The 21,130-nt window shown below is 42.4% G+C and overlaps 1 protein-coding gene and 1 non-coding gene across 4 annotated transcripts in view; one reads left to right on the top strand and one right to left on the bottom strand.

Moving 5' to 3' along the window:
• The window catches only part of SPECC1 (sperm antigen with calponin homology and coiled-coil domains 1), a 272,584-nt gene that overhangs the window by 25,467 nt on the left and 225,987 nt on the right, over nt 1-21,130 (bottom strand). The window lies entirely within an intron of this gene.
• On the top strand, nt 7,297-7,398 carry LOC114198228 (U6 spliceosomal RNA). Its single transcript, XR_003607066.1, has one exon. It is a non-coding gene; the product is annotated as a U6 spliceosomal RNA (small nuclear RNA).

Raw genomic sequence — 21,130 nt, 5'->3', positions numbered from 1 at the left:
TCCCTCTGAAAATGCCCCAAAAACCAACAGAACAGCTCTTCCCCAGCTAAAGGTGGAAGGAAAAGCCACATGGAGAAGGGTAGGAGAGGCAGAGACATGGTCGGGAACCAACCCCCCAGTGCAGGGACCTACAAGTCGCGGGCATGTCACGGGCACGGAGATCCTCTCTGAGGAGTGAGGGGATCAAGGGCCACATCAGGTAGCCCCCCACCACCCTGGTAAGATGAACTCCCGTAACATCTGGCTTTAAACATCAGTGGGACTTAAATCTGGGAGAGCCCAAGGGCTACAGGAAACTGAGACATAATGAGGAACTCAAAGATAAAATTAAAAAAAAAACAAACAAACCTGGAAACAAGTGAAGATGGAAACAAAATGGTTCAAAATTTGGGGGATGCGGCAAAAGCAGTTGTAATAGGGCAGTGTATAGCAATACGGGTCTACTTCAAGAAACAAGAAAAATTTCACATGAACAATCTAACCTTACGTCGAATTAGAAACTAGAAAAAGGAGAAAAAACAAAGCCCAAAGTTGGTAGAAGGAAAGAAATAATCAAGACTAGAGAGGAAATAAATAAAATGGAGACATAGAAAAATAGAAAAGATCAATGAACTAAGAGCTAGTTCTTTGAAAAGAGAAACAAAATTGATAAATCTTTAGCCAGACGCATCAAGAAAAAAGAGGAATAAAATCAGAAATGAAAGAGAAATTATAACCAACCGCACAAAAAGAATTACAAAAAACTACTATGAAAAATTATATGCCAACAAAGAAGAAACAGATAAATTCCTAGAAAAATATAACCTTCCAAAACTGAGTCAGAAAGAAATAGAAAGTCTGAACAGACTAATTATGAGTAATGAAACTGAATCAGTAATTAAAAAAAAAAACAAAAAACAACTACCAACAAACAAAAGTCCAGGACAGGATGGCTTCACAGGTAAGATCTATGAACCATTTATTTTTATTTATTTATTTAAAAGATTTATTTATTTATTTTAGAGAGAGAGAGAGAGAGAGAGAGAGAGAGAGAGAGAGAGTGCACACCCACGAATTGGGGGAGGGGCAGCGGGAGAGAGAGAGAATCTCAAGCAGACTCTGCGCTGAGCATGGAGCTGATGTAGGGCTCGATCTCACCACCATGAGATCCCCATCTGAGCCGAAACCAAGAGTTGGATGCTTAACCTACTGCACCACCCAGTCGCCCCTCTATGAAACACTTAAGAGTTAATACCTATTCTTCCCAAACTATTCCAAAAATTTGAAGAGGATGGAATGCTTCCAAATTCATTTCATGAGGCCAGTGTTACCCTGATACCAAAACCAGACAAAGACACTACAGAAAAGAAAATTTTAAGTCAATATCCCCGATAAACATAGATGCAAAAATCCTCAACAAAATATGAGCAAACCCAGAAAAAGACAAATACCATATGATTTCACATGTATGTGGAATCTAAAAAGCTAAACAGGGCACCTGGGTGGCTGAGTGGGTTAAGCACTGGACTCTTGGTTTCGGCTCAGGTCATGATCTCAGGGTCATGAGATCAAGCCCTGTGTCAGGCTCCACACTCAGCATGGAGTCTGTCTGAGATTCTCTGTCTTTCCCTCCGCCCCTCCCCTACTCTCTCTCTCTTTAAAATAAATAAATAGATGAATGAATGAATGAATAAATAAAATCTTAAAAAAATAAAATAAAAAGCAAAACAAACAACAACAAAAAAATAGAAAGAGACTCCTAAATACAGAGAATGAGGTCATAGATGCCAGAGGAGAGAGTGTGGGGGGATGGGCAAAATAGGTGATGGGGATTAGGAAGTACAAACTTCCAATTATAAAATAAGTAAGTGCTAGAAAGTACAGCATAGGGAATCCAGTCAATAATATCATAATAACATTGTATGGTGACAGACGGTAACTACACCTAGCGTGGTGAGTACTGTGTAAGGTACAGAATTGTTGAAACACTATGTGCTATACCTGAAACTAATTGTATGTCAACTATACTTCAAAAATAAAAGTTAAAAAAACATATTACTAAACCATATTTAGCAATACCTTAAAAGGACCATTCACCACAATCAAGTGGGATTTATTAGTAGAAGTTTCAATATCTGCAAATCAATCAACATGATGTACCGCCTTAACAAAATGAAGGGTAAAAATCATATGATCATCTCAATAGATGGAGAAAAATCAACATTCATTCACGATACAAACTCTCAACAAAATGGGCTTAGAGGGAACACACCTCAACATAATAAAGGCCATATATGACAAACGCACAGCTAACTAAACGGTAAGAGGCTGAAAGCTTTTCCTCGAAAATCAAGAACAGAACAAGGATGTCCACTCTCACCATTTTAATTCAACAGAGTACTAGGAGTCCTAGCCACAGCAATCGGACAAGAGAAAGACATAAAAGGCATCCAGATTGGTAAGGAAGAAGTAAAACTCACTCTTTGCAGATGACATGATACTATAGATAGAAAACCTGAAAGACTTCATAAAAAAAAAAGAAAAACTATTAGAACTGATAAATGAATTTTGTAAAGTCACAGGGTACAAAATTAATATACAGAAATCTGTTGCATTTCTATACACTAATAATGAACTAGCAAAAAGAGAAATTAACAATCCCATTTATACTTGCATCAAAAAGAATAAAATAACTAGGAATAAATTTAACCAAGGAACTGAAAAACCTACATCCTAAAAACTATGACACTGATGAAAGTAACTGAAGATGACACAGATAAATGGAAATGAAAACCATGCTCACAGAGTGGAAGAATTGATATTGTTAAAATGTTCATACTCCGCCCCCCCAAAACAATCTACAGATTCAATGCAGTCCCTATTAAAATACCAATAGTATTTTTCACAGAACTAGAACAAATGATCATAAAATTTGTATGGAACCACAAGAGACCCTGAACAGCCAAAGTAATCTTGAGAAGGAGGAACAAGGATGGAGACTTCACAATGCCAGGGTTCAAGATATTCTACAGACCTGTAGTAGTCAAAACAATATGGTACTGCCACAAAAACAGACATACAGATCAATGGAACAGAATAAAGAGCCCAGAAATAAACCCATGCTTATATGGTCGATTAGTTTACAACAAAGGAGGTGAGAACATAAAATGAGGAAGACAGTCTCTTCAACAAATGGTGCTGGGAAAACTGGACAACTACATGCAAAAGAATGAAACTGGACCACTTGCTTATACCATACACAACAATAAACTCAAAATGGATTAAAGACCTAAACGTGAGACTTGAAACCATGTAACTCCTAAAAGAAACGAGGCAGTAGATTCTTCAACATCAGACTTGGCAATATTTTTTTTTGGATCTGTCTCCTTTGGCAAGGGCAACAAAAGTAAAAATAAACTACTGGGACTACATCAAGCTAAAAAGGTTTTGCACAGAGAAGGAAATCAACGAAACGAGAAGGCAATCTGCTGAATGGGAGAAGGTATTTGCAAATGACATATATGATAAGGAGTGAATATCCAAAGTATATAAAGAACTCATATAACTCAATAACAACAAAACAAAACAAAAACAAGCAATTCATTTAAAAAAATGGACAGAGAGGGTGCCTTGGGGGCTCAGTCAGTTAAGCATCTGACTTCGGCTTGGGTCATGATCCCAGGGTCCTGGGATCGAGTCCCGAATTGTTGGGCTCAGTGGGGAGCTTGCTTCTCCTTCTCCCTCTTTCCCTCCCCCACCCCCGTTTGTGCTTTCTCTCTCGCTCCCTCAAATAACTAAATAAATAATTTAAAAATTTAAAAAAATGGGCAGAGGACATGAACAGGCATTTTTCTCAAAAAGGCATGAAAACATACAAATGGATGGCAGACACATGAAAAGACGCTCAACATCACTCATCATCAGGGAAATGCATATCAAAAAAGAGATATCACCTCACACCAATCAGACTGGCTAGTATGAAAGAGACAAGAAATATAAGCACTGGCGAGGGTGTGCAGAAAAGGGAACGCTCATGCACTGTTGGTGGGAATGTAAATTGGGAATGCGGCCACTATAAAAAACAGTAGGGAGGTCCCTTAAAAAATTTAGAATAGAAATACCATATGATCCAGTAATTCCACTTCTGGGTATCTGCCAAAGAAAATAAAAACACCAATCTGAAAATATGTATGCACTCCCATGCTTATTGCAGCATTATTTACAATAACCAAGATATGGAAGCGACCTACGTGTCCAATGACAGATGAATGGGCAAAGGAGATGTCACACACACACACACGCACGCGTGCACGCACCCGAATATTACTCAGCCATAAAAAAGAATGAAATCCTGCTCTTTGTGACATGTAAGAACCTAGAGGGTGTTATGCTAAGTGAAGTAAGTCAGAGAAAGACACGTACCACATGGAATATAAAAAACAAAATGTAGGGCGCCTGGGTGGCTCAGTCGGTTAAGCAACTGCCTTCAGCTCAGGTCATGATCCTGGAGCCCCGGGATCGAGTCCCGCATCGGGCTCCCTGCTCGGCGGGGAGTCTGCTTCTCCCTCTGACCCTAACCCCTCTCATGTGCTCTCTCTCATTCTCTCCCTCTCAAATAAATAAAATCTTTAAAAAAAATGTATGAACAAACAAACAAGAAACCAGAAACAGACTAATAAATATAGAGAATAAACTGGTGGCTGGCCACTGGGGAAGGGTTGGGGAGATGGGCATATAGGTAAAGAGAAATAAAAGGTACAAACTTCTGGGGTGCTTGGGTGGCTCAGTCGGTTGGGCATCTGCCTTTGGCTCAGGTCATGATTTCAGGGTCCTGGGATTGAGCCCCGAGTCGGGCTCCCTGCTCAGTGGGGAGTCTGCTTCTCCCTCTCCCTCTTGCTCCTCACCCTTACTCGTGCTCACTCGCTCTCTCGCTTTCAAAAAAAATAAATAAAATCCTTAAAAAAAAGAGGTACAAACTTCCAGTTATAAAATAAATACATCACGGGGATGAAAAGTATAGCACAGGGAATACAGTCAGTAATATTATAATAATTTTGTACAGTGATAGATGGTGACACACTTAAATGGTGAGCATTTAGTAATACATACAAACAATCTAAATGTGGAATCACTATGTCAGACATCCAAAACTAATACTGTACGCCAACTATAAGTCAGTTAAATATTAAAAAAGAAAATACAGTCTTTACTGCTGTGGGCACTAGATGTTCAGACACACCGAGACCTAAACATGCCTCATTCCTGGGATTTCTCTGAGACTCTTTTTTGAGATGTTTTTACTGTCACAGCTGTAGAATCAGACCCAGTTTGTGTGTGTGTGTGTGTGGAGGGGAAGGGGGGTAATAATGTATAGATCATAGAGGACAAAAGAAGTTCATTTCTCACTAAGGTTCAGCACGTGCAGGAAGTGCCTTGGGAGGACCAAGCTTATTTTGAAGATTTGCTGAAAAACAATATAAAGCATATGCACACGTAAGTGGGTCCATGTGAAATCTCAACGGACGCAGCCTATACTTCCTTCCCTGTGCATGGGTTTGGGGTTCATTCCCTGTGTTGGGTAGATGTCTACACCCATCCGATTCTAGTATCTCAGGCTACCTGGTAAACCTCCAGTAGTCTGGCCCCCCACATGGACAGCACAGCTCAGAGTCGCAGACACAAGGGGACTCACATACAGACCGCCTGGACCCCTTCTCTGCACAGCCTTTTCCTTTCTGATGCCCCAGTGCCCCAGAATGCCGCTGTCTCAGGGGCCATTGACGGCTGCCTCCCTCAGCTCCGTGGGTCTGCCACGCTCCGTTCCCAACTCCAGCTCGCTACACCGTGACATGGAAGCCATTCCCAAGCAGAGGGCTGCCGACCACGGGTGTCTCCTCCTGAGTTTCCCTTCTCTCAGACATTAGATGTTTGGAGATAAACTCCAGATGGCTAAATTTAAAAGCCAAAGTTAGACATTATTAGAATCTAGATAAATAGCTTTATACTCTTAAGGGAAAGAAAGCCATGTAGGGCATTAAACGCAAGAAGGATAAAAGGATGGAGAAAACGGATTATGTAAAATTAAATTTCTTTTTTTCTTTTTAAAAATTTTATTTATTTATTTGACAGAGAGAGACACAGCGAGAGAGGGAACACGAGCAGGGGGAGTGGGAGAGGGAGAAGCAGGCATCCCGCCGAGCAGGGAGCCTGATGTGGGGCTCGCTCCCAGGACCCTGGGATCATGACCCGAGCCGAAGGCAGACGCTTAACGACTGAGCCGCCCAGGCGCCCCTAAAATTAAATTTCTGAATAACAAAATGAAAAACAATATATATACATATATAACAAACTACTGATATCCGGAATATATTCTTATAATGAATAAGCGATAACAAGTCAGGGAAAAACTGGCAGAGGAATGAATCAGTAATGCACTGAAGAGGAAACAGAATCAGAAACATTTGAAAAGGTGTTCAGTCTCACCAGAAAATAAAAATAGTGAACTATTTTCACTCAAGTTGGCAAACGTTAAAAAGATTTTTATTTATTTTTTATTTTTTTTTAAAGATTTTATTTATTTATTTGAGAGAGAGAATGAGAGAGAGAGAGCACGAGAGGGAAGAGGGCCAGAGGGAGAGGCAGACTCCCTGCTGAGCAGGGAGCCAGATGTGGGACTCGATCCCGGGACTCCAGGATCATGACCTGAGCCGAAGGCAGTCGCTTAACCAACTGAGCCATCCAGGCGCCCGTTAAAAAGATTTTTAATTCACAGAGTTAATGAAGATGTGGGAAATGGGTATTCCTGTGGTTTTTTGTTTGTTTGTTTTTGTTTTTTTTCCTAGAGAGGGAGAGAACAAGAGAGAATGAAAGGGGGGAGGGGCAGAGGGAGAGGAAGAGAGACTCTTAAGCAGGTTCCATGCCCAGTGTGGAGCCTGATGCAGGGCTCGATCCCACGATCCTAAGATCATGACCTGAGCTGAGATCAAGAATCAGATGCTTAAGCGACTGAGCCATCCAGGTACCCCAAAATGGGCATTCTTCTATTGGCTGATGGGAATATAAATTGGTACAGGCTTTTAGGAGGGCAACTGGAAACATATTTTTAAAAAATAAAAATGTGATTTGACCAAGTAATTTCACATGTAGGTTTCTATTCTAGAGAAAATAGTCATGCATCTGCCCAAAGACACACCCACAAAAATGTTTGCTACAGCATCACTGTTCAGAATGGGGAACTGGAAATATCCTAGTTGTTTATCAATTAAGCTAAGCAAACTTGTTTTTGCTTTTCATAAACATTTTTCAAAACCATCTATAGTGCTTACTTTGGCAGCACATATACTAAAATTGGAATGACAGAGATTAGCCTGGTCCTTGAGCACGGATGATACATAAAACCGTGACGTGTTCCATACTGAAAAACAAAAAACCATCTAAACTCAGTTTTCTAATCTGTGGGCATTCCTGTGAAGCTCATGGGAAGACTCTGATGTTCTGGGTTTTTATGGGTCTGCTATATGCCATTTGTTCCAGATACCTGATGTTTCTCAGTGGTTATTAGGTAAATGTAAATCTAGAGGACTGGTCCTATACTTGTCTCCATTACCACTGACTTTGAGGTAGTCTAGAAGGAACAGAGAATAACAAATGGATAGAGTCAAAATCCAAAAAAGATTTCAACAGGCCAGAAACAGGAAACCAAATTAAGTGACGTGACATTTTAACTTAATTCTTCATCTTCTTTTTTGTGTTTTCCAATTTTTCTGCAATGACCCTGTATTACTTTTATAATTAGGAAAAATAATATATGTTATTAAAAATATTAATGACATCACTTACAGACAAGATAGGCCAATGTCAATTCCAAGGTAATGAATGCGTAAGAGCCCTATTAATTATATGTTTTTAGGCTGAGGAGATCCTGAAAAAATATGTTTTTGGTTTTGTTTTTTTTTTTTTTTCCCAAAAAACGTTGAGGAAGAAGATTAAAGACCTGGCTGTAGATGAGGGACGGAAAATGCAATTAAGGGGGAGATGAACCATGAGAGACAATGGACTCTGAAAAACAAACTGAGGGTTCTAGAGGGGAGGGGGGTGGGGGGACGGGTTAGCCTGGTGATGGGTATTAGAGAGGGCACATTCTGCGTGGAGCACTGGGTGTTACACGCAAACAATGAATCATGGAACACTACATCAAAAACTAATGATGTAATGTATGGTGGTTAACATAACATAATGATAATAAAAAAGATTAAAAAAAAAAAGAACTTGCTAGAAAGGCAGGCTAGAGACCTTAAGTTTTTTCTTCCTTATGTGACAGATTAGGGCAGCTGCAGAGTCTCTGAAATCTTCCAGCTGAGAGGTGGAGTCTAAGTCTCCTCTTCTTGAATCTGGGCTGGCCTTCATAATTTGCTTGAATGTGGAGGAAGTGACATTTGGGACTTGCAGGGTGGGTCATAAGAAGCCTCGAACTTCTACTGAGTGCTCTTGGAATACTCTCTCTGGGAGTTCTGAGGCTCCTGAAGTATGTGGAAACTCAGGCCAGCCAAGTACAGAGAGGCCTTCTGGAGAGAGACTGACCAACCCCCAACTGTTCCAGCCTCTAGCCATTGGAGGCCCCACACATGGAGGAACAGAGAGGGGTCAGGCCTAAACTGCAGACATGTGAACAAAATGAACACTGTTGTATTGTAATCCACTAAGTTTTGGGGGTAGTTATATAACTATAGAGAACTCAGAACATCTGACTAATTATTTACTTCTTTCGTAACTGTTGCAAAGGGGAGAATGGAAACCAACACTTTGTTCCTCAAGTAAATCACTTTGGGGTTCCTTGGAACTCCTCTCCTCTTCTGATCCCATTCTTCTTACTGCTTTAATCGCTTATTTTGCGACTTAATTTTAGATGGCTAATCATCTCCCAAATCAAGTCTGAAAACTTCTGCTTGCCTCTTAAAGATTTAAAAAAAATGTGGCCCTACTCAATCTGGTCAACTAAATGTCTTTAATACTCTTAAACATGGGCCATGGGAACCAGGTCAGGTCTGTTTCCACTGTTTGTGTGATCCATTCTGGAATACCCATGGTGGGTGAAAATGGGTTATGAAATAGGGCCTTATCTACTTCATAGTATACTTCCAATCAGGTCGGGCAAACACATCTTCATTATGACTTTCTGGAAACTTTCTTGGGAGGTTCTTACTTGTTTATTCTTCTGGGTGAGTTTTTAACTATTTTACATTCAAGACCAACGAAATCCTGTGGGAATTTACTTGGAATTGAATTATATTTAGAGGGATAATTTACTTTTTAAATGATTTCTTCCCATCCTTCATCTTCCCTGTTGAAGGAATTGAGGGTTTGAGACCTGGACAAGAGGAGATCAAAGGAGCAAGTCTAGGAAGGACTGTGGTTTGCTTTACGTGGTGAGGGCCAAATGAGTAAGTTACAAGGGACAACCCCCTGCAGGAATATCCTCTGCCGAGGAGAGTTTTCTAATGACAAAAGGCCTGCTGCGTCCTCAGAGATATGTAGGCAGATCTAGTACAACCTCTCTCTGGAGACAGAGTCGAAAGGATGTTGACATGAGGGCAGTGGTTGGAACTACATCTTTCTTGCTTCCTGCTTTTTCCCATAAGCAAACACTTGCGAGTCCTTCTTGAAGTTCTCTGGCTGTGGCATGGGGACACTTGGTCTAGTTTCACTGTGAGTGCCCTGCTGCCTGACACTTCCTGAGCCATCTAGCTGGGTCCACGCCCGGCCCTTCCACTGTCAGAGGAAGATGAAAGGCAGCGGCTCAGCACGGGGACTTGGGTTCTTCTACAACTTCTGTGAGCAGATCTTCTCTCTACCCCTCAACTTGCTTCCCAAATGATTCTCTGCCATGTTCTGTCCCCAGGCCCAGATCATCATATTCCAGATCTTTGGAGAAACACTTTTCTGGAATCTTCTTCCCCTCTTTTCCTTCTGTTGAGTACCTCATTGTTAATTTCACTCAGTGAGTACCTCATTGTTAATTTCACTCGTCTTTTTGGCTTACTTTTTCTTAAAAAGGTGACGGTTACCTGCTAGTTCCATTCATCCCAGAATTGCCCACTTTTCAGGCTCAGTAATTTGTTAGACCCCTAAAGCCCATCCTTCTGGCTGAGAGCTTTCTCTAAATGCACCAGTCACCAAGGAAATGTTAAAAAGACTTTCTTATGAACCATCTGCATTAATGGGTCAACTCTAGACTGGAAAAAGAGCCCAAACTATTGCTCTTAAGTCTATAATTATAGTCAGCAAATGTTCACGGAGGAGGGACAGACACACATAATGAAGTCTGGTCCCTGGTCCCGAATGGTTCGCTACATACAGTGGAGCAGGCAGGGCAAGACAAGACGTGAGTCTGGGATGTGGAGGAGGCCTGACAGGAGGTGGTATGGGCTGTGGAAAATGAACAAGTCATGCACAGGATTCCCAGGGAGTTCTGGGAATATTGGAGACAAAAGTTTATTTTCTTTTCTTGAGCTGGTTATCGGACTAAATGAGCCTTGGCAAACCAAAATGTACGTGACTCTAAAGAACAAATCCGAATTTTGGCCAGCCTGGATCTTCCTCTGTCACTAAAGCAGCTACCTGACTATGACTTTAGGCAAATGAGTTGACTTTTCTGGCTTCTAGATTACTCATCTTTCAAATGAACCGGTTAGGTTGTATCAGTGGTTTTTAAATGATCAGCTATAGGAACTGCTCTTCGATGCAGAAGGTTTGGCTAAGGTAGAGTTTGAAAACTATAAGATTAAATGATCTCTTACCAGCTTCCTTTGCATCTTTCCATGTATATCCTATTTTGCACTGTCCAATACAATAGCCACTAGCCACATATGGCCAAGTTAGTTAGAACTGAATAGTTTAGAATTCAGTTTCTCAGTCACATTGGCCACCTTTGGCTAGTGGCTACTGTACTGGACAGTGCAGATCTAGAACATTCTCACCATTTCAGAGAGTTCTATTGGACACCAGTGTGCTGCACTCACACAAACATGCACATATACTTCCCCCTTTTTTTTTTGCAAATGGTGGCATGTTCTGCACACTTCTGTGCCCTGATTCTTTCCCACTCACTGAGATCTATAGCGAAAGGTCCTTTCACTATATGTGGAGAAACACTGATAGTGTAGAGACCAAGAGATTGGCTTCTGAAACCAGAAGCCCGTCACTTACTAGTTGATGACTGTGAGCAATTACTTAACTTCTTTGTGTCTTAGTTTCTGTATACCTTTTTAAAAAAGATTTTATTTATTTATTTGACAGAGAAAGTGAGAGAGTGAGCACGAGTGCGCAGGGGAAGGACAGAGGAGGAGAGGGAGAAGCAGACTCCCCGCTGAGCAGGAAGCCCAAAGCGGGGCTCGATCCCAGGACCCCTGGCATCACGACCTGAGCCAAAGGCAGACGCTTAACCCACTGAGCCACCCAGGTGCTCCTCTGGATCCTTAAAATGGATATGGAATACCTTATAGGATTGTAGTCAAGACTAATTGCACAAATAACATGAAAAGCCCTTATAAAAATGTCTGCTGTATGATAATTCTTCAGTAAAGAGCTCACTTTTCATCACCATTAACCTTCCATTCTCTTCTCTAAAAGCTATGTACGGGTCTGTCAGATGGATACAACAGTCTCTTTAAGTTGGATATGACGTCTTATGTTCTTAGTTCTCTAAGTCGTTTCCAGTCTTTTGTTATTATACTACACACACACACACACACACGGAATAAATTAGCATGCATTGTGCCGAGTTGCCCTCAGAGAGGTTCTCCCACCTTATACTCCTCCCAACTCACAACATGCGGGTGACTACCTCCCTCCACATTCATAAGAGTGCCCACAAAGTTTCATACAGCAACATGATTTTGTCCACACCCCGATGCTCTAGCACTCCAAATAGAGTATTTTTAGTAAGGAAAAACTTTTTTTTTTTTTTTTAAGGGGAAACAGCACTTCATATTTTTGGTAACGAAGCAATTTGTTCTAAGGAATTTTGTTCCATGACCAAGTTTAATTTATGCAAGACAATCTTCCACCCTATCTTCACCTCTCACTCCCAGAAAGGCTGAATTCAGTCTCTAAAACCATCAGCTTCTGGGGCTAGACTATTTCTTTTTCCCAGATGAACATTTCATGAATAAGAGAACGGAAAAAAAAACTCAGTGCAGATTCATTTGGGACTATTATTATCTAAATAGACTTACATGCTGTCCTGAGGGATCGAGAGGCATCAGCGGCAAACATCAAGGCCTGTCTCTTAATGATGGCAAGATAATGGCTTTTGGTGTTGGATGGTGCTGGCTAGATAACAGCTGCTGACACATTTGATCTAGGGAGGCCCTCTGGCACCTCTGGCAGGACAAAGGATCCACAGGGAGGAGAAAGGACAAAGGCACATTTATTTATTTATTCAAGATTTCATTTATTTATTTGACAGAGAGAGACACAGCGAGAGAGGGAACACAAGCAGGGGGAGTGGGAGAGGGAGAAGCAGGCTTCCCGCGGAGCAGGGAGCCCGATGCGGGGCTCCATCCCAGGACCCCGGGATCATGCCCTGAGCTGAAGGCAGATGCTCGACTGAGCCACCCAGGCGCCCCGACAAAGGCACTTTAAATCCCCACCTCAGTCCACAGCAGGAGGAAACATTCTTACAATAATTTATTTTGAAAATCACACTTTTACTTCCTGAAGCTGGCGGGACATCTACCATTTCTATACATATTAAAAAATGTGTGCGTTGGCAATGTCTGAATGCAGATGTTTCCTTCAAATGAGCCTGTAAAACCAGAAGACTCAGCTAACTCAAGTCAAGAGCCCCTAACTGGGACCCTAATGCTGTCTCTAAAAGTCCCCCCTCATTTTCTCCTAAATTTTGTAGGAATTCGGCAGGTCGGGGCGCCTGGGTGGCTCCGTGGGTTAAGCGTCTGCCTTTGGCTCAGGTCGTGATCTCGGGGCCCTGGGATCAGAGCCGCAAGGCGGGCTCCGTGCTCCGCGGGGAGCCTGCTTGTCCCTCCGCCCCTCTCCCCCACTCAGGGCGGGCACACACACTTTCTCTCTCTCTCTCTCTCAAGTGAAGAAATAAAATCTTAAAAAAAAAGAAAGGGGGGCGCCTGGGTGGCTCAGTCGTTAAGCGTCTGCCTTCGGCTCAGGTCATGATCCCAGGGTCCTGGGATCGAGCCCCACATCGGGCTCCCTGCTCCGCGGGGAGCCTGCCTCTCTCTCTCCCACTCCCCCTGCTTGTGTTCCCTCTCTCGCTGTGTCTCTTTCTGTCGAATAAATAAATAAAATCTTAAAAAAAAAAAAAAAAAAAGAGAGGAATTCGGCAGGTTGGAACAGGCCGGACGTGGATCCCTCAGCCTGCAGGGTTGCCGAGCTGAGCCCCACGCTTGGGATTCTGGGCTCCCGTGTGCACCTTGAAGCCAGGGCTCTGAGCAGTGGCCTTAGGGGCATGCGTATCTCTGCTCGCTCGCCCAAACCCACGCCCAGCCCCCACTCCAACCCCCGCCCAATCTGTTACCCTCCGCCTCTAGGTCTTCAACACAGACCTTTTTGACTTACGGAGCCCTAGAGCCCAAATTCTTGGTGACCGAAACACTTTCCTCTTCCTCAGTGCCAAGGAGGACTGACTGACCCCCCCAGTTTCTGGCAGGTAGTGGCGATACGGGGGATGGGGTGTGGACTACCTTCCATACCTCTGAGAAAAGGGAGGAGAAACCAAACAGCTAAAATATCTGTGTTAGAAAAAAGCTGACCTCCCACACAGGCGACAGAAATGGTCTAATTCAGTCATAGGGCCTGTTCAAGGTTTTGAAGACACCCTGGCAAGGGTCCTCCCCAGAACTGTGGCCGCAGCGTCCCTGCTGTGAGTTCACCCAGAGGAAGAAGGATGGCTGCGAAAGCGGAATGGGAGACACACGGATGAACGTGAGGACATTACGTAAGGAGACATGAACCGGAGACATAAACCAGACACACAAGAACGAAGGCTGGACGACTCCAGTTCCTTGAGGTACCTCTAGGAAGCAAATGCATGGAGACAGGAGGTGGAACAGAGCTTATCGGGGCGGGGTGGGGGCGGGGGTGGAATTAGTGCTTAACTGTATAGGGATTCCGTTGGGGGAAGATAAAACAGTTCTGCGGATGGACCAGGTAACAGCTACACGACAATGTGGACGTGAATGTGCTAAGGCCATGGAGCTGTACCCTTAAAAATGGTTAAAATGGTAAATTTCACAGTCTATTTTACCCCAAGAAAAAGAAAAAGAGATCAAGGATGACGGGAACAACAGAGCAGAAGGGACAGATCCCTGCCCATCTGCCCACAAACACTGATAAAAGCAGCTAAGTGGATTTCATTTGACAAGGATGGATCCTCCCTGTGTAATTAAGAGTCCTTTCAAGAATATCCTGTTGTACTTAGCAAATTGCTAGGTAACTTCCCCAATGTGAGTGAGAAGTTTCCTGTGATTCCTTTAAACCACTGTTTGGTACTTCTGCTTGGCTGTGCTGCTGCTATTGCTTTGTCCTGGGGAATCCCAGAGCCTTGGGGGCTCCACCTCCCGTCTTGCAGAAGCAGCTCATCCCCAGTTGGTGCTTGTGTGACAGGAAATCTGACATCGTCAGGCGGGGCCACATCTGACCATTCTGTCCTCACCTTTCTTTTATCACCACCAGAACCTCCCCCCGCCCCCGCCCAGGTTGCTGTATGGCCGGCCTTCTCCCCGGTCTTCCGAGTCCCTCTAACTCTGGGCACGACGCTGGCTTTGGACGGCTCGCAGGGCTAGTCACCTGTCTGCCTGGCCCCTCGCTCGGATTCCAGCTCTGACGTCAGACCCGGTGGGGCTCACTGACCCATTCCTCACTAATTCAACTGGCTTTTTCTAGCCCTGCATCGGAAAACTTTGATTTTGACGGGAAAAGCTCTATATATTCTACTCAAATTTGATTAGCACTGATTTTAGCTTTAGTCTTCACATGATTATCAGAATATGCTACTCAGATCCTTAGGCCTTTTCCACCTTTTCAACCCACATGTCTTATCACACTCATGGTTAGGTGACTGCAAATCAGGAAAAAGAAAACTAGTAAGAAAAGTATACTAAAAACATAAGATAATAAGAATAAGAGTAAATGCATACTAAAAAGCCATAAGAAAATGTGGATGGGCTGAATGTCTCTATTAGAAGAATTTTCAGATTATAGATAAAGCTAAACTGTAAGAAATATACTTAAAGAATGTGAATAAAAAAAGATCAAGAATAAAGGAATTATAAAAATATATCATGCAAATAAAAGCTAAGCAGAAATGGGAACAGTGTATTAGTAGCATAAAATGAAAATGTTTAGGTCAGAAGGTTTAACTGAAATAAAAGGTACGGATATTAAGAAGATACAAGAGCTATGAACTGTTAATATCTAACACAAAAACTCTTAGAAACCAAAGATTTTTTTAAAAAGATTTAATTTGATAGAGAGAGAGAGAGAGAGAGAGAGAGAGCGCACGCAGTGGGGGGAGAGGAGGAGCCAGGGGAAGAGGAAGAAACAAATGCTGAGCAGGGAGCCCAACGTGGGGCTCAATCCCAGAACCCTGAGATCATGACCTGAGCTGAAGGCAGACGCTTAACTGACTGAGCTACTCAGGTGCCCTGAAACCAAAGATTTTGACAAAAACTATAATCAGAGTAAGAGATGTCAACACAGCTCACTCAGAATTCCACAAATCAACTGGCCACACAGTGAAGGACACCCTTCAGCGCCCACAGAGGGCAGCTCAGGGCCATTCACAAGGTTCCCTTGAGAATGAGTAGGGGGCCTGCTTTACATGTGTGGAACTAAAAGGTCCTTGCAGATGACTTCGATCAAAGGAAAAGAGCATTCAGTCCCAAGGAAAATTTAAGCCTCCACTTCTGGGGAACATGAGAATTCCAACTTCTAAATGAGAGGTTTCCCAACTTCAAGCCAACAAAATTTCAGAATGCTCTGAGTTCTCATTTATAGAAGGAGTGTCAGAGTCTTGTATGGATCTGTCCTGTATCCCAGAGTATAATTTGTTCCTTCTGGCTAAAAATTGTCACCAACCCTACTGGAGAAGGCAGAAAAATACCTACTGCATTTTTTGACCGTGTATAAATGATACAGGGTTTCAGTGCTTGCAGACATCTTAACGAAAAGCCAGGTCTTATTAACAAAAAAATTCATTTATACCTAAGCCAGGCAACAACAAGAAGCCAAATGTCCCTTTAGAGTATAAAGAATATGCTTCAACTGGGTGCTACGTGCAACTGATGAATCATTAAATTCTACCCCTGAAACTAGTAATACAGTATATGTTAACTAAAGTGAATTTAAATTTAAAAAAACTATAAAAACAACAAAAATAAATTTTAAAAAATATGCTTTGTATTAAAGAATGACCATAATTAAGTAGTGATTTTCCCCCAGGAGTAATATACCACATTATACACCATGTACTAGACTAAGTTGGGATTTTGCCCCCAGGAATAAAAGAATGTTTCTCCCATGAGGAAATCTGCTACATAATGTAATACACATTTATGTTAATTACATAAATGGGCTGAAAGAGAAAATACCTTATGTATTGCTCAATAAATGCTAAAAAGAATTTTGATATAACTCTTACCTATTTCCGGATTAAAAAAAAAATCTCGGTAAACTCAGAACAGAACTAAGCTTCCTTTAACTTGAGAGAGTATTTACTAGGAAACAACACAAAAATATATTTAAAGGTGTGATACTACTGTGAACGGAAAACGAGACAAGAATATCCAACATCAACAGTAGTATTCAACATTTTCTGGACTTTCATGAATGCAATAAAAAAAAGTACAAAAGGTATACATATTGGAAAGAAGCAAAAAGATACTAATTATTTGCAACAGTTTGCCTCAACAACTCTAGAAAATCAACAAATAAAATCAAATAACGAAAAACGTCGAGATGGAAAAATTGTAATCCGTCACGATGACAGCTCTAGTAGGAACCCCTCCTGTGGTATAGCATACAGGACGGAACTTTCTCATTTTTCTGCACGTGAGCAGCGTGTGGCGAAGAAGCAGACCATGAGTCACAGACAACTAGGTCAGACATCCCCTAAAGTCCTGTTTATGCCTGGGTCTACCAAGTACTTGAACAGAGTGCTAAGTAAATGATAAACAAATGGCCATCCACATAGAAAAAAAGCTATCCTTCTATATAGTAAAATAAAAAACTGCAAAAAAAGAAAGATTTGAATATTTAAAAAGGATGATCTGGAACCCCTGTGATGGATAAAGGCTAATATTTTAATGTATAAAGAGCTCTGAGACTTCAAGGTAAAGAAAGGAGATTGAACACACGGACTTACTTTCATTCCCTCTTGAAGCCCCACTAAGACCACAGGAAAAAGAGATTGCTTTTTTCCCCAAGGGTGTTCACTGATGAGCAAGAAAGGAAAGACGAAAGGAAATAAAATTCTGGCATCTAATAAGCAGACAGACCAGAGGTAACTAATATAACAGACCTAACAAAACTAAATCCCAAGCCAGCAGTGGGGAAGAGCAAATATCCCACCTGATTTTAGTGCAAAATTTCCCAAAGGCTCAGGAAATGGGTGGCGCAAGGCACTTTGGGAGGTAAGAAGGAAGGTGGTTAAAAACAGGACTGGCTTGGAAATCCATCTACAAGGCCACTTGAGTCCACAGAAGCCTAGGGAGTAAAATGGGGTCTCTCGACAGGGTGGGTATTGGGCATAATTCTTACTTCTAGATTTAAAAGCAAATTCTCAGTAAACTCAAATCCAAAGCAAGCTTCCTTCAGTTAAGAGAGAATTTATCAGCAAACGATTGTGACAATTAATAAAGGGAACTCTCACTAAAATGGAGCAGGAGAGATAGAAGGGGAGGCTGGAAGGGGGAGCCTACTGCCCAATGTCAGTTGCAGGAAAAGTTGTCAATTACAGACCTCAGAAGAATCCTCAGGGAAGAATTGCCCCTTACAGGCCCCAGCAGGGGAAGATGGACACAGCATCTCCTACAAGAAACAGACTATCCCTGCAACTCAGACAATGAGAAAGAAACGGTGGTCACCCTGAACTCTTGCTTTTTCTCCAACGGACTTTTGGTCAAAACAACTCCTCCCAACTTACCCTTTCTTCTCCCTAAAATAACATTCCTCTCTTGTTGTTGGTTTTTTTTTTGGACTCGTCTATGTTTTGCCATAGCTTGCTTGTCCCAAATTGCAATTCTGTGTTATTCCTGAATGAACCCATTTTTTTTTTGCTGGTAAAATGACTATCTTATGTTTAAGGTTAACACAGTATAAAAATGACATTTCATGGTGAGGCACGAGTGATGCCCTGAAAATAGGGGAATCAAGAGGACTTTGCAGGGTGCCCAGGTGGCCAACAGACCCTCCGATCCCCTGTGCTCCTCTCTGGTCTACTCTCCCAAACCAGCTGCCGGGCTGGTGCCCTCAGCCAGAAGACCGGAAGGTCCTTCTCTGGGGAATCTGACCAGCCCGACAGGACAGACCTGAAGACACAGACACCAGGAGTCCATCAAAGACATGACACAGGTACAGCACTCTACAATGAAGACCACAGTCGCAAGCCTCACACGTGAGCCAGGAGCTACCAGTCGGCTTTGGCGAGTCCCACACTTATATGAGAGCAACAGTCAAGGGCGCCTGGGTGGCTCAGATGGGTAAGCGTCTGCCTTCGGCTCAGGTCATGATCCCAGGGTCCTGGGATCGAGTCCCGCATCAGGCTCCCTGCTCCTTGGGAGCCTGCTTCTCCCTCTGCCCCCCCCCACCCCCCGTCTCTCATGAATAAATAAATAAAAAGATTTAAAAAAAAAAAAAAGAGAGAGCAACAGTCAAGGACCACTACTTTTCTGATAAAGTCTCTAGCACACAGAGAGAGATCAAGCGATACCCACTAAACAAAGAAACCTGGAGGAAAGTACTTAGGCAGGGACAAGATTTGGGGATAAAAGCAACCTGCTGTTCTGGGCAAGATTAACAGAAGACATCCCATGTGTGAAACAAAAACAGAAACGCTCTAAAAAATTCAGGGTCCGAAAAAGAACTCCTCGAATGTACAAATCGGATTGCGGAGAGATACAATGGAGTATTATTCAGCCTTAGAAAGGACACACGCTACCAACCACATGGATGAACCTGGAGGACGTTCTCCTGGGTGAAATAAGCCAGCTGCAAAAGGACAAATACTGCATGGTTCCACTCATAGGAGGTACCTAGAGCCATCAAAACCATAGAGATAGAAAGAAGGGTGGCTGCTGGTGCTGGGGGAGAGAGGATGGGGAGTTACTGTGTAACGTGTACAGTTTCAGTTTGGGGAGATTTGAGACTGATGGCACAACAGTGTGACTATACCTAATACTGAATTTTCGGACACTTAAAAATGGTTAAGACAGTAAATTTTATTTTATGCATATTTTACCACAGTTAAAGATTTTAAAAGATGAATGAGGTGAGAAAATAGGATAGCAGAAATTAAACATTTGGGCGCCTGGGTGGCTCAGTCGTTAAGCGTGTGTCTTCGGCTCAGGTCATGATCCCAGGTTCCTGGGATCGAGTCCCGCGTCGGGCTCCCTGCTCAGCGGGAAGCCTGCCTCTCCCTCTCCCATTCCCCCTGCTTGTGTTCCTGCTCTCGCTGTGTCTCTCTCTGTCAAATAAATAAATAAAATCTTTAAAAAGAAAAGAAATTAAACATTTAAGAGATGTTAGCACATTAAGTTAAGGAAGTCTCTCAGTAAAACTGTGAAACAAAGAGATGGAAGAAAGTGAAAAGAGATGATAATTAGGAGACAAGGCTAGGAGGAATACCAGAAAAAAAACACAAAGGCAGAAATTAGCAAAAAAATAATTGAAGAAAATAAGAACATGAGTTATTTTATTGAAAGAGTACAAGGAGTACTCAGCGTGACAGAAAAAAGGAAACAAAGAGTCACATCAAGGCACATCACCCTGAAATGTTACAAAGCTGAGGACAACCAGAAGCTCCCACAAGCTTTTGGAGAGGAAAAAAAAAAAAAGGTCACATATGAAGGATTGGAATTATTTGTTCTTACTGCAACACTGGAAAGTAAAAGACAACGGAGCGATGCCTATGAAATTATGAACAAAATTTTATGGCCTAAAATTTTATAACCAATTAAACTATCATGTATCAGAGTCAAAGATACAAGGTCATAGAAAAAAAATTTTTTTTTCAAGGCCATAAAATTTTACCTTCCATGAACCCTTGCTCAAAAAGATACTGGAGAAACCAAAACAAGAAAGGGTTGGGGGGCGGATAGGGCCCAGGACACAGAAGATCAAAAAAAGAGAGGGGCACCTGGGTGGCTCAGTCGGTTAAGCTTCTGACTCTTGATTTCAGCTCAGGTCATGATCTCAGGATCATGAGATCGAGCCCCTCACTGGGCTTCACATTGGGCGTGGATCCTGCTTAAGCTTCTCTCTCTCCCTCTCTCTCGGCCCCTTCCCAACTGCTCGAGTGCACATACACACATGTGCTCTCTCTCTCTAAAAAAGAGAGGAGCCAAGATAGAATAGTGAAAAGAGATCGCAATTTGAGAGCTGTGTACCAGGCACAGAGGACAAGCCATGTTGGAGGAGGTCAGAAGGCTCCAGGAGATTTCCTCAAGGTGAAACTAGGAGAATCTTTGACTTGCATGATGGAAGGGATATTTCACAAGCATTTGGAATGAATTGGTGATTATTACATAAAAAACGAAACAACAAAACAAAAAGATGAATATGGGAAAAACAAAAGGTTGTACAGAAAAGAAAAAGTGATAATGTTATGTACTATTATATGGCTTATCTACGAATAACATTTATATCCTCTAAATGTAAACTCCAAATATGCACAACTACATTGGGAGAATGGGAAGACAGGAAATATGGGGGTGGGGGTGAAAAAGAGATAAACCCTCATCTTTCATAGTAGGAGATCAAGATACAAAATCTAAAATAAAAAAACAAGGGGCGCCTGGGTGCTCAGTTGTTAAGCATCCTCCTTCGGCTCAGGTCATGATCGCAGGGTCCTGGGATCGAGCCCCGCATCGGGCTCCCTGCTCCGCGGGAGGCCTGCTTCTCCCTC

This window comes from Eumetopias jubatus, unplaced genomic scaffold, assembly GCF_037043125.1.
Source record: "Eumetopias jubatus isolate StellerSeaLion01/CBP00866 unplaced genomic scaffold, mEumJub1_p1.0 scaffold_10, whole genome shotgun sequence".
Classification (NCBI taxonomy): domain Eukaryota; kingdom Metazoa; phylum Chordata; class Mammalia; order Carnivora; family Otariidae; genus Eumetopias; species Eumetopias jubatus.
This window is presented reverse-complemented; position numbering and strand designations above follow the sequence as displayed.